The 14317-nt window shown below is 37.1% G+C and overlaps 1 protein-coding gene across 5 annotated transcripts in view; it reads right to left on the bottom strand.

Moving 5' to 3' along the window:
* The window catches only part of TMEM63B (transmembrane protein 63B), an 81359-nt gene that overhangs the window by 63100 nt on the left and 3942 nt on the right, over nucleotides 1-14317 (bottom strand). The window contains exons 2-3 of one of the 5 annotated variants that reach the window (XM_088145108.1): nucleotides 5338-5490; nucleotides 2914-2983 (exon numbers count right to left, since the gene is read on the bottom strand). The exons of 2 other annotated variants lie outside the window; for them this stretch is intronic. The gene's annotated coding sequence lies outside the window, so the exon portion shown is untranslated. The remainder of the gene's footprint in view (nucleotides 1-2913; nucleotides 2984-5337; nucleotides 5491-14317) is intronic. 2 more of the 5 variants (XM_088145109.1, XM_088145113.1) reach the window with 2 other exon arrangements.

Genomic DNA, 14317 nt, shown 5'->3' with positions numbered 1-14317 from the left:
TATATTGGATGCTAAAGAAATGGCAAAATTATTACTGTAGATCCAAGCTCCTGAAACACCACAACTAATCCACATGACCCCTTGGAATAACATTCCCTTACATCCTTCTCTCCTAGGAAGAATGTGGGAGAATAATTGGGATAACTTTTAGATAACTTCAGATATGTTAATGAGATGCATGTTCTTGCTTAGAACAAATTGCCCATTAGAACTTCAGAAAGTTATGGAAGAGTTCAAAGTACTGGGAATCATGCTTGGATTCTAGTACCCCATAGCCTATCATGGAATACAATTCTGTTTAAAGAAAATGGCTAAAAATGCCACGAAAATTATTGGGGTGGATTTCAAAATGGCTATTTACATTTCCAAACAAAAAGGAAACAGTTGCTTGGCCTTTCTACTGAAAATAAGAGGGAAGCACTTTCTTCTGAAATTACAAAGAAGTAAGTTTAAATTACAGTTGAGTTGGATGTTGTGTTGGGTCCTTTAATAATCTGTCACACATAAAGAAGGTAATATAAAACAACCATAGATTGCTGAGAAAGCTAATGAAGCACAGATTATGTAAGCCACAGGGAGACAGAATTAGAAGAAATGTTAATCATACTTCTTAACTATCAAGACAAGTGGGTTATAGGACAAGTTGCCCAAGGTGGAAGAGTCCTCTTTGTTTAGCTATATATTAACAGTGCCTGTGGCATATAATTAAGATGACTCAGCCCCAGCTAACTGTAGCTGACACAACTTTCTGATTAGTCATAAGGACTTCCAGTGATACTGTCTGATCACTGGAGACACTGATCAAAAGAGGAGTCATTTAAACAAATCTTCCAGAAACAGAACCTTCTCTTCTCTTTGCTTGTCTTGCTTAAACAGATATCGGTTAACTGATGAACTAAAAAATGGGATCTCTAAGGAACCACCTGGGCCCAAAAAGGGAAAGAATCCAGCGAAGATGCACTTTGCTTGGAGGAAAATGCCAAAGATTTTGGATGCTGCTGCTTGTGATCCAGGAGACAAGAGCAGGGTCAACACTGGAGCTCCTTTCACATGTATGGCACTAAGCAGGTGGCAGTTTTCCAGAATGCAACTGCAGCTCCAAAGGCAGATGGCCAGCAGTACAATATCAACTGTGTTTAGAATATGAACACACAGGCCATGCCTTGTAACTCCAGGGGAAGTTGGAGGTGCTAGGAAAGCTTTTTTGGGAGTGGGGGTGGGAGAGAATAATCAATAGTGCTGCAGTTGAAAGCTCCAATGATAGCCAAGTTTGGTTTGGTTTTTCAGTCCATTTTTTCTGTCTACAATGTGCAGAAGTTCAAACAATTGTTCTTTAGTTCCTGTGCATTTGCATTTTTTAAAGTAAAAGAAATCAAGCCTTTCTTGGCCACCTGCTTCCTGCCATCCCCTTGGAGTTCTGCCTGTTCTTTAATGAGATGGGCTACCAAAGTGACTACAGCAGTGTTTCTCAACCATAGCAACTCTAAGATGTGTGGACTTCAACTCCCAGAATTCCCCAGCCAGCCATGCTGGCTGGGGAATTCTGGGAATTGAAGTCCACACATCTTAGGCTTGCTTAAGTTGAAATACTGGACTATAGAATTCTCATCAATTCCTCAGTCCTTTACCTTACCCACATAGCCTGTATCTTCTCTAAGCAGTGCCCCATTAGTAACATTTGGCATTCTATAACTTTGAACTGGAATATATTCAGGAGTACTTAGTGCGGAGCCTAAAAGATCATTTATAAAAAGAATCAGCAGGGAGGGGGAGAAAATCGTTCAGAGGAAAATCTCAGCTTTAAGATGAGTTGGAATATTTGTTGTACTCTGTAAATGGGTTAGTGAGTGGGAAGGGTAGGAACCCTTGATAGATCTACCTTTAAAAAAAAAGTTCAGTCACTTCCAACATTTTGTAACCTGTTGAGCATTATTTTATCAGATTTTCCTCTCGGTAATGGCTTTGGTCATCCATCACTAATGATATCTGGGCATCTGATTTTCCATTAGCTTTGGAGGAGTTAATTTCTCAATGCCTCATTCCCTGGCATCCTCTAGATATAGACTACAACTCCCATTATCCCCAGCAACCAGATTTGGGAAGCACGACATTGTTAGCACATTTAAAACTATAAAACTGTTAATGACCCCAAATCTGAACTTAAAAAAGAAATAATTAGAATGGTCTCCTATGTTATTAATAATTGCAAAGGGGGAGAATTTCAGGACCTGGAGCTCTCACTCGAGGCACAAATGACCAGGCTCAAATGATCACATTTTAGGACATATTGCATGAAGACCCAGCTCCATTAAGAAATGCTGGGAAAGGTGGAAGGAAAGAGGATCACCAGCAATAAGGTGGATGGACTTGATTACAGTGGTGATGGGTACATCACTGGAAGAACTGAAGGGCTAAGATGGGGACAGATTACCCGGAAGGTCTATTTATGTGGTCCCTAAGAGTTAACATCAACTTGATGGCACATAATCAGTCAAAAATAGGAGAAGCAGAATGCTCCAAAATTATTGAGACTATATTGTCATTTGAATTCCTATGGAATTCAGCGAACCAGAGAAGACAATGTACAAACTGCAGCCATGTAACTCTCTGAAATGCATTTGCTCAACTTGTATATGTATAAGAAAACAGTATTCTAGCTGGCCATCTCATAGAAATAAATGTCAAAGATGTGATAGGGAAAATAAAGCCAACTTTTAAACATGGGGAAATCAATTTTTTTCTTAACATTTATTATTTATAAAGTAACAAACACTTTATTGATTCAGGCCAGAAATATCCCAGCAGGAATGTTACACAGCATGAGTAATATGTTAGATTCTAAGCAACAAAACTTTTTAAGATTATTCTATTTAGGTTCTGTCATTGGCATGCCATCGAATAATGCAAATTCACCTCAGTCCCCAAGTTCATGAACTATTTTTGGTGTAGTCTTCAGGGCTGAGCAAGCCAATTGCTTTTATGGCTGAAATACAAACACAGAGATAAAGAAAAAAAAAATAAGAGGACCATCATTAAATATAATTTTTATCTTGGCTGCTTTATCATTGTCTGGGTTATGCATTTTTATTTCAACCCCTTACAATGAAATTGCTTACAGTGATTACAAAGACAGGTAAAACTTTACGTGACAATTACTTAAAAATGATGACCTAGTAGTATCTGCCAGTAATTTGGAAAATAAAAAGCACAATTTTCATTGGATGAATATGCATCACTAATCAAAGATCAAAAAGAAATAAGTGAATGAACTACTACTATTTCAGTTGGCACCAAGAAATTCCTACAACCAAAAGTTTTAGAGCTGGGCTATATATTCCATGGTTTCTCGATTCACTAGATTTTTCTACCGCTAAGCCTGCCAATCTATGCTGGGCTGTCCATGGGCCTTTCCCCTTATGGCATCTTTCCTGAAGTTATTTATTTATTTCATTGAATTAATTAGGGCCACGCACTCCAACAGATTCTGGGCAGCTTACAAAATCTAATATAAAGTTAAAACAATTAAAAACATAGACAATATAAAACAGCCTGGACTAAAACAGGTACTAAAACCCAACACAGCAGTCCCGTCCCCCCCCCCCGCAACACATTAACCTGTTTTGTTTGTATTTCTGCAAACCTTGGAGTATTCAGTAAGCCTAAATGTATCCTGATTTTATCCTTTGGCATTCCTAGGATGCCCTCAAAAATGAAGCAAGCAACAGCTAAGTTACTGGATAAGCTATTGGACAGCCAGTATTGCATGGAAAGGAAAAAAAGACTATGGCTAAATTGGCTATGTAAAACAAAAACAAAAAGCCCATTTAGATATTCATTAAATAGTAGGGGAAAAATAGAAGCATTATATATAGCATTTGAAGCCTCACATATATTCAGCAGAACTGAAATAATTTGCAAATTATTTGACAGTTTCTGACATTTTATATAAAATGTCATAAACACACAGACATTAATGCACTGGATCGTTAATATACACATAGGTTTTCTGTGTATCATACATACAGTAAACAAATAAATAAATGCACACACAAACCAATCTTTTGTGCCCTATTAAAACCACCTAATGAAAGCCTCTATTTTTACTTTTTCTGAGGCTACTATAAACAAGGGATAAGTAATACGATGGGAAAGGGGTCAGTGAGACCTGTAACCTTGTATACTTTTTTTCATGTTCATAGACGAGCATCTTTGAATCCAAGCTACACACACACATGTATGTATGTGTATTTATATTTTAGAGTATTTTGGATACATAAGATATGAATAATTCATACAAAAATATAAACCAATCTGTCAATCTATCTATCATCTATCTATCTTTAGCAAAAAGGAGTTCTCTATCTGCCTACCTTTATTTTCTCAGTGTTAAGACTTATTGCAGAGAAGGTTTACTTCACAAGTCTTAGATATTGACCACCTGCACTCAGTAACTAAACAGCAGAACCTACCAAGGACTCAGCATGATTAGACAAAAGCTTTACTGCAAACTTAAATAAGTCACATCTACCTCTATCACTATCCGTTTGTCAGTCTATCAAGCCCACAGGGTTTAAATCTTAGATCTCTTTCTCCCATCCTTTCATGTTAATGGATGCTTTGCTGTACTTTTCCCAGATGAAATGCAGAAGGCACCTGCAGGGCATTGGCATAATGGCCTGGTCGGAGCCTCTTTTCTTCCTGTCTTGCCAGCTTCAGCCCTTCTGGTGAAGTCAGTGTATCCAACATTATATAGTAATCTCATTTCTCTCCACCCCCAACCCACTACTGTTTTGCATAAGAAGCTTAGAAGCCGTAGCAGCTTATTAATTTAAATATTTTAATTATTTGGTACATGCAAACAGAAATACTACTGAATTTCGAGCCCACTTGATCTGGTAAATCAGATTAAAAGGTCAAATAAGTTAGAGAAAATCTAGGTTAACTGTGGGGAGAACCTATCTCAATGCAAAAGGCTCCTTGATGCAGAAACTATTTCTCTGTGTGCACCTGACCGGGGTAGGGGCAGGAATAAAGCTGTGTCTCCAGAGTCTGTTAGGGCTTGAGTTGCTGGATCCTGTTCTACTGGATTATTGGCTATTGACAATAATTCTGTTTCACACAAATTCAGGATTTCAAAATCTTTTTTAAAAAGAAAGTTATGAACCATGGTGTGACTTTGTATTTAGTTTTCTGGAATAAGTGCCATTTAACTCAATGGGACATAATAAAAACCTCTGAGGTTGCTAAGTTCAGGAAACAAGGACTGCTTTATTGCTAGTAGGGCACTGCAAATAGACACTTGAAAGCCTACCAGTTACTCTCCCACACAACTTATACCTAGTGTAATTAAGGCAGGGTTACTCTGAGTCTCTTTCTCAAGCTTCTGAGATTCTTCTCTTTTTTCTGCAACAGCCCTGTTTCCTCCCTTAAATGTCTTGCTGCCTCCTCTGGGTTCCCAAGGTCAGTTAGGCACTCAATCCATATGGACTTCTGAAATGACACATGCAGAACTGCATGTTATTTCATCACAGAGCTAGTACCTTTAAACATCTAAAAAATAATAATCTCTCAATGCCAGAGTTTATGGACCGCAGAAACATTTAATCAATCATTAAATACAATAAACAGGATAATTATAAGACTCGTTAACATGCAGCAAGATGGACAATGCCAATTGCCAGGACTTTCTCAATGGTAGCATTTTACAATGTAACATGTTAAGCAAGAACCCAAGAAAAACATTTTCTTACAATGCTACAGAAAAAGAGAGATAAATCAAAATGGATCTTATTCATGCTTTCTTGGTCAGAAGATCTCTTCCAGTATCTTTAACTGTTAATTGCATATAGTCCAAGCAAGAAAAATAAAAGCTGGGGAGTTTAAAATCTCGGAAACATTTCTATTTCCTGATATGCATTTGGGCTTTCCTTGCAAAACAGTTGATACTTGTTATTTTACAGCCCAGTATCTCAGCAGGACATTTGAGTTTCCCTATTCAAGATCCCATTAACTCCCCCTGTTTAAGATTCCATAAACATAGGGGACTCTTCATTAAACACCTATTTAAACAGGTCACAAGGGAGAATGCATAGATATAGGGTAATCACCGATAGTCATTAACAAACAGTTCTAAGACAGAAGGCCACATGATTCATTTCTCTGCTTACGTGCTATCCCAATTAGCCGTTCATCAAAGCCAGCGAACCCAAACAAGTAGAACAGATTGAATCATACTTGCTGTGCAACCCCCAGCAAAATCCAGCAGTCGTCACAGTTCTTTTATTTACATACATACATATGGTTTTTATTAAATATTTTTTTAAAGGAAGATAAAAACTAATACAAACTAATATAAAGTAAGAAAAAGAAAAAGAGAAAGAAATCAAAGCTAAAAGTGCAAGAAAGGAAAGAAAAAGTAAAAGAAAAATAGAAAAGAAAGAAAAAAGATACAAAGAAGTAGCTTCCGATCTTCTTTATAGCAATTATAACCACAATTATAAATTTACCTCTTACTCTATAGTTACAAAATAATTCTCTTCTTTCTATAAACATTCCTGTCTAATAATCTAAACCATAAATTATAAGTTCATTTTTTTCTGTTTCACACAAAAAGTCTATAAGGGGTTTCCAGTCAGCAATAAATGTAGATATTGTCCAGTCATCACAGTTTTGATATAGCCATAGCATATATGGATTTGCTCTAGAGAAAAACAAGCCCCAGATCCTATGGATATCATAAGAGACAGCCTAGATCAATGTTTCTCAACTTTGGCAACTTTAAGATGTGTGGACTTCAACTCCCAGAATTCTCCAGCCAGCATTATGAGTGTTGGAGTCCACACATCTTAAAGTTGCTAAGGTTGAGAAACACTGGCCTAGATGTTGGAGTGGATTGGGGGAACAAGTATAGGTCTGTCTGTCCTCAGACATGGAAACAAAATTGGGTTGTTTTGGGCCAGGCTTTCTCTCAGCCCAGCATGTCTTAACAGGGAAAAAGTAGGAGGAGGGAGTGCTATGAACTCTTAAGAGGAAGGGTGGGATTTTAATCTAACACCATATAAATAAAATTATTGCTCAGATAGACCTTAATGCTACACTTCCACCACACTGATTCCTAGGGACTCCATTTTGTGCAGATAATCTTAATTTTATGTCATTTTCTGAGGTCTCTGAGTTTAAGGAGACCGTTAGCACAAGTGCTGCATATGCATTTTTTTTTTTAAAGGATCCGTTGGATGGCCCATTTCATTTAAAAAATGGGGGTGTTCATTTATTTGTAAAACAAATGAAAAATGAAATGAATGAGCTCCATTCTCTTCAGAAGTGAAAACAGAGAAATGAAAATGAATGGATTCCAAACGCAAAATTAATTCAGGACTCATTTGTTTGAACTGAAACCCTTGAACAGTCTCACAAGGCCATAAAAAAGGTTACTGGGAAGGGGAAAAGTGTGTTGCATGGAGAACTTTTCAATATCTGATTAAGAACACATATTTCAAGTGGTGCATGAAGAAACAATAAAATTTTGGAATGACCTTGTTTCAACTTATAGACAAAATCAAGTAGTCAGTATGTTTTAGATATATGAATGCTTCTTCAGATGACTTCCTAGATGTTTTACGCCAATATGACTGACCACTATATACTTTGAGAATCTTTGGTTCCAGCTGAAACTGTTTTTTATTTACAATCTCCTTCTAAGTTAAACTGTTCGATCTATAAGATTAAAGTGATACTCACAGATGTTCCAGTACCATCTCTGATTAAACAGATTTTGCAAGTTCCTTGTTAAATCCTTTAAAACTAAAAAACCTACTACTTTCTACAGATATTTGCTATCAATAAATCAATTTGATATGCAGATGATAAGAGATAAGTGGAATAAAGAATTAGAGGTTCCTATATTGCCTAGACAGTGGGAGAGTGTCTTAACTTCTATAGCAAGAGTGTCAGTGGACCTTAAACTGTGACTTATACAACAAAAATATTTAGAATTTATTGGACTCTATTACGTTTGTATAGAAAAGGTCTGTCTAAGACAGCATCTTGTTGGAGATGTAGTGCTTCTTTAAAACACATGTTTTTACAATGTTGTATACTTAGAAAGTAGTGGACCATATAAATGTGATTTTGTGACAAGAACTAAAATTCTCAGATGATAATATTCTTTTGAATTACATACCTAGTACATGGAATCTGACAACTGGACAATCTAAATGGATTCTCCATGCCCTTACTATGGCTAAAAGACTGATATTGCAGCATTGGAAAGATAAATGTACAGCCCCATTCACTCAATGGATCAAAGACCAATGGATCAAAGACACTTGCCACCTATGAGTGGATTGCCTATAGACATAGATTTTGTATGGATAAGTACAATGAAATATGGGACTCATTTATGCAAAATACAGTAGGTTGGGAAAAAGGCATGATAGTTATATAAATGTATTAGAAATAAATATATATATACTTGCATAATGTTTGTGTTAGAAAACTATATATAGTATTGTAATTGTTTATTGTTGTTAACATTTTATATATATATATATATATATATATATATATATATATATATATTCTGCTGTATTCTTTTCACTTATTTCTTTTTAAGCACCTATGTATTTTTATTTGACAATGTATTTTTGTGCTTTGTTCCCTTTTCTGTTATTTTAAAAGTAATAAAAAATAAAAAGATTTTGCAAGTCTTTAGAAATATATCAATCAAGCAAAATCATTTAACATAGGGAAAAGTGGAACACAGTGATCTTTTATATGGATACCCTTATATACACACAGAGTTCATCTCTAGCTGAATTTGGGAATAAGGGCAACTAGCCATATTCTCTCTCAGTGTTACCTTTTGCTTGAAAAAGTCAAACCAAAATGAAACAGGGAAGTGCTACTGAGACCCTGTCCAGTCTTAGGCTTCTCATTAATTGGGAATGGTGGGAATAGAACATTGCCTTAGATAAGCTTTTCACCTAATGTGGTCTAGGGTTCGTTATATTTCTATATCAAGGATTAGAAATGATAATGTCCACCTTGATCTCCTTTGCAAATCAGACTTTGGATAAATCTTTCCCTCCTCCTCTATCTGGCAGCCTGAGTTGAAATAACACTTCCTCTTGAAAATGTGCCCTGCTTGCTACTGGGAGTAGGGGACTGAGTTGATGAAATCCAAGGTGAAAAAGTTTGCAACCTCATCCCAGGCCTGGGGTTTCACTTCTATCCTACTGGACATCAGTTGCAGGTTGCAAAGCTATTTTCAGGGCATGAAATCAATATTTGCATATTTCAGTCAAAGACTGCTTGCTAAAATAGCTCAACAGCCTTCCTTCTTAGAAGTTGGATTCTCCTTTAACCAGGAAGGTTTCCGTAAGGAAGTACTAATGAATGCTAGGAGTGGATTTCTTTTCCGCCATACTTATATATTTGGACTGAACTGGGCCATGGTGAGGAATGCTTATATCCAAATCTTTCTGGATTGTTTTCAACATGCAGAGTGGCTTACATTTCCAATGTTATCATACCAGCAATCTGTGGCATACTCTTTCATAGATTCTGAAGGACGTGAGAATTCTGACAGTCTATTAAAAATGACTAAATATTGATTAGCTTTACTTGCAGCCCAAAGATTCTCACACAGCCCAACATGCATGAAACACCCCATTTCTTAATTTGATATGTCTTTATCAAGTTGATGTCCATTTTTTCCATTTCTTTGAAATTATAATTCTGAAATTAATACAACTTGTGAACATGACTATTTTCTTAGTCAAGCCCAAGGATGGCAAATATAGCACACTGCAATGTATAATGCAAGAAAGAACCTGTATGACTTCTCAGCTGAAGCAGAACAGCACCCTCTTACAGCAAAGAATGAGGGAAGGAAAGAAATAACACAGAGAAAAGTTAAAAACAAAGAAAAAACAATCAGAGTCTAGCAGCCATTGTTATCGGTAAGGCTTTACAGAAGCAACCAGGCTGGCTGGAAAGGCTGGGAGTTGGTATCAAGAAGGCACGAGATTGGGGAAAACTGGTTTCTATTTAACCAGTGTTTCTACTACAGAGCTCCAAAACAGAAGACCATGGGATCACCTGGAAACCAGGCCATAACAGATGAACCCAGGATGGATGGATGGATGAAGCTGTCGAGTCCATTGGGAAAAGCCATCTCCATTAGAAGTAACTGCCACCTCTTGAAGTAATGAATGGCTTAAGTTAGGGATGCTTTTGTGAAACAACAGTTTCTTTCTCAGTCCAGAATTCTTTTTCTTTTTTTCAAACCTTTTTTATAGGCCACCCTACTTAAAAGGGTTTGGGTAGGTTACAACAAGTTAAAACTATAAATGCAACAATAAAATAAATCAAAATTATAAAAAGAATGCTAACAATAAATGATCAGAAATAAATCAACCCTCCTTCAAGATGGACACTCAGGGAAATTAATTTGCTTTTAAACTTCTAAAAACCATGACAGAGGGAACTTTATGGACTTCTGGGGGTAAGGAGTTCCAAAGTGTAGTGGCTGCCACAGAAAGACCCCTCAGTTTATCTATGTCCCTGTCACTTCAGAAAGAAGAGAAGGGAGACTCTTAACAGGCCTTCTCATGATGTTGTCACCAATGAGCAGATTCAGTTCAACTCACTATCAGTTAATATCATTGAATAATTCTGTTTTAGTATTCTTGTACCCACAGTGTTATTTTAGGTATCTCTATCATACTCTTGGCAATAATCATAATCATAATTTATTAAACTTGTATGCTTACTTATTAAACTTTTCTGAAAGTAATTAACTTAATCGTGAAGATTTCTATTTTTTGCTACCATCTCCAGCTGAGCAAAGTTTTTCAGATCTGAGACCTGAACTCTACCCAATATAAACCTGACAACTTGACAATGTGGAAATAATAATGGCATTACAATATTTGCAAATTTATTAACACTCCCTTTAATAACCCTAACCTTTACATGTTTTTTTCTATTAAACTGTTTCAGGATATTGAAATAATTTAAAGTATTTAATGTGTACATTCTGCTATGACTCCAATCCATTCTTCCTGGGCCACCACCATTTTTGTTTTTTTTAAATTATGAACTTTGTGTTGCACTTAATTGTTTTGCATTTTGTTAGCTATTCTGTTACCTGCAGCAAAATTCTATGCGCATTTATGTAAAAGTAAAAGTATATTTGGCTATATAACTGGTCACTGTTGATTCCACATGCTTTACAATGAAATTCAATATCCAAATACCAATGACCGGACACTGGTGATTTCTCCCCTTCATTGTGAAAACTATTTATGCATTCCTATCATTTGCTTCCGGTTTTAGACATTTACAAATCCAGGACAGAATTTGTCCTTTAACGATCCCTAAGATTTCTCTTTGATAAAGGCATGTTTATTCTGGGGGGTAACAAAGAGATGGTTTCATAGCAGGCCTTCACAGCTGTGGTACAAGCCAGGTTTTCTCTTAGTTTTGCTAGGAAACTGACAACAATATAGCCAGCAAATCAGCCTCTCATGCAGATTTGGCTCTCTCATCTCCTTATACTGAGGGCAGCTTTCCTTCCCCTTATCTATTCTCTTTCATTTAAATCAGTGTTTTTCAAACTTGGCCAATTTAAGATCTGTGGACTTCAATTCCCAGAATTCCCCAGCCACCTGGCTGGGGAATTCTGGGAATTGAAGTCCACACATCTAAATCCGCCAAGTTCGAAAAACATTGATTTAAATGTTCATTGGTCACTTATTTCCAATATGACAGTCTTTACTTCTTGGGAGTGCCATTGTGTAAGATGTTTACAAGGATATCATTGCATCATGGTAATAAATAAATCAACTATCCTTCTCATGGCCTGGGGAGAAACAAAAGATACTTAATATGGAAGCTGCACCTGTGACTGCTGCCTTTCATCCTTCAATTTCAAGCATGCGAAGGGTACTGAAAAATTCCAAATAAGTAGGAACTTAATACCTGTGGCGTTCCCCAGCAGCTGCTGGAGAATTTTTCATGAATCTGTGAATGGAAGTGGGCTGTCGGGCCCAGAGGACAGCCCTAGGCTGCCCCATCCTGGGTCATATAAAGGGAGCCACCCTGGCTGAAGCTTCTCCATTTACGGCATGAAGAACCAGTACCAGATTCCACAGGAATAATTCCTCTTCCAATTTAAGAGAACCTCAGCCCCCATATCCTTCTGTTGACCCAATATTGAGTGGTTCTCTGGTTTATCTGCAAACCCAGATCCAAACCACATAGAGACAAATCAGGCCAACCTGTCATCCTGAGCCCTTTCAACCTTTAATCTGACAAAAATAAAACAAAATAAGCCACAAATTGCAATGTTGAAAACCAGCCATTTTGCTGCTGATTTGGGGGGAACAAGATCTATGAGTGTTTAAGGAGTTGCAGGTTAGAGTAGCTCACAGACAGCATCCTCTTGTCCTAACAAATTTCAAGAACTCCACAGAGACCAAGAGACTAAAGAGTTCAGAAATGCAGACCCAGAAATGCGGACCCTGATGATCAACAAAGGCCCACTGTCCTCCCAGCCCTACTGATTTTGAAAACCACCAGAGGCAAAAGGGCAGCACATGGATGCTTGCAGGGTGGTGTTTGCTGCCATGCTTCAGGAATGAAAAAATTTGAAAATGATTTGAAAATGGAATGCTATGCTTCATCATATCAAAATTTGCTTAGCAAAATGCTACGCAGAGTAATCCAGATAAGTGATAGAGAGGAAGATTCCAAGAGTGCAGTCTCTATGATTCCTTGTTATAATTGGGAGCAGTGATATTATGTGTGAGCTGTTGTGGGGTATTCCAAGTACGAACACACGAGTCAGACATGAGGTTGGTTAATTCAAGCCCTCAAAGCAACACTTATCAACAAGGCAGAATGATTCCAAATTAGGGAAGGGGGGTTGTGGAGACCCTACTGAGAACCTTTCCAGTAACTCCCCTCACAAAGACATACAACCCCATGGCAGGAACACTGCTGAAACAGCCTGTCTCAGCCTTTCCCCCCACAGGTAAGCTTGGCTGTTCAGACAGTGGGTACCAGGCTGGAGATCTCATCATGTGGGGGTATGGGTAGGGTTGTAAATTCACTCACACAAGGGGAGAAGGCAGCCTAGCAGCTGGCAGCCTCCGCCAAGTGTGTGAACTTAGCCAACAGCATGGGGGCACTGACACAGGCGGCAAGTTGAACAGCTGCTGGGCTATAGAGTTCCATTTAACCTCAGTGCCCTGAAGGATCCCAGAAAGAAGCAGATGACACATTTCCCCACATCCTTACTATCTTTTCATATATGCAATTCATTGTTTAATTGCAAATTACACATACATTTACATCTAAATGTATAGAAGCAAAAATCAATGCTATTTCACATTGCTATTTCCCTAAAAGGAGGCCAGGGTAGGAGACTTAAAATGCATAGTATACTGACAAGGAGTGAGCCCAGTACAGTTAAAGTACATTATACATTGATGGTGAGAGAGTTCACACATAAAACTAAGCCATTGTTTAACTGTGCTTTATCAAATAACCCACAAGTGACAACGTTCATATAACAGGCTAAAGCTGTAAATCACATGGCTTACAGATCACAATGGTTGGGTTGACACAACACATTGAGTCAAAACCAAACAAGGCACATTATGCCTTAGTGAAATATAGGAATCAGATTAGTGTTTCCAAATTACATCTTAAAATTATTTCATAATATTAAAAGCCATATTGAATCAACAATATGGATAACATCAGAATTCTGAATCTGAATAGATTAGCTATACCTGTTTCTTTCTTACAACAATCAAATAATATAGCTTTTCCTGTAAATATTCATAGAAAGTTCAAATGTATTATTAAATCTCTAACCTATAGTTCCTATAGCTGGCATTATGTATTCTAAAGAATATCTAACAATTAATTGACCTCACCATAATATATAAAGCAGCTTATTTTAAATTTCTGACTCAAATCTTGTTAGTATGGAAGTTATCAGATGTGACTTTGCTGTTATGTCATCCTCTGCCTTAAATTTTCAAACTTATATCCCCTTGGGATTGTTACCTTAAAAAAAGCTATGAATTACAACTTTGGATTTATAGCATATCCATTTTATAGTATTGTTCCAGTTCCTTAGAAGAAAGAGGAAACCTTTGGTTCAAAGAGCAAATTTACTAAAATTTTGCCCATGTCTTTGATAACCTCCTATCTCTTAGGAGGCTTATTTATGGTACAAAATCCTAAAGAGAGGGACTAGGGAACAAACACCAAGCTCATTGGAACTTGTATTTAAACCAAC

This window comes from Python bivittatus, unplaced genomic scaffold (assembly GCF_059951505.1).
Source record: "Python bivittatus isolate LINGU-HERP-01145 unplaced genomic scaffold, Pbiv_v1 ctg000020_np1212, whole genome shotgun sequence".
NCBI classification, from domain to species: Eukaryota; Metazoa; Chordata; class Lepidosauria; order Squamata; family Pythonidae; genus Python; species Python bivittatus.
Note: the sequence above shows the minus strand (reverse complement) of the source record. Positions and strands in the feature narration are given on the sequence as shown.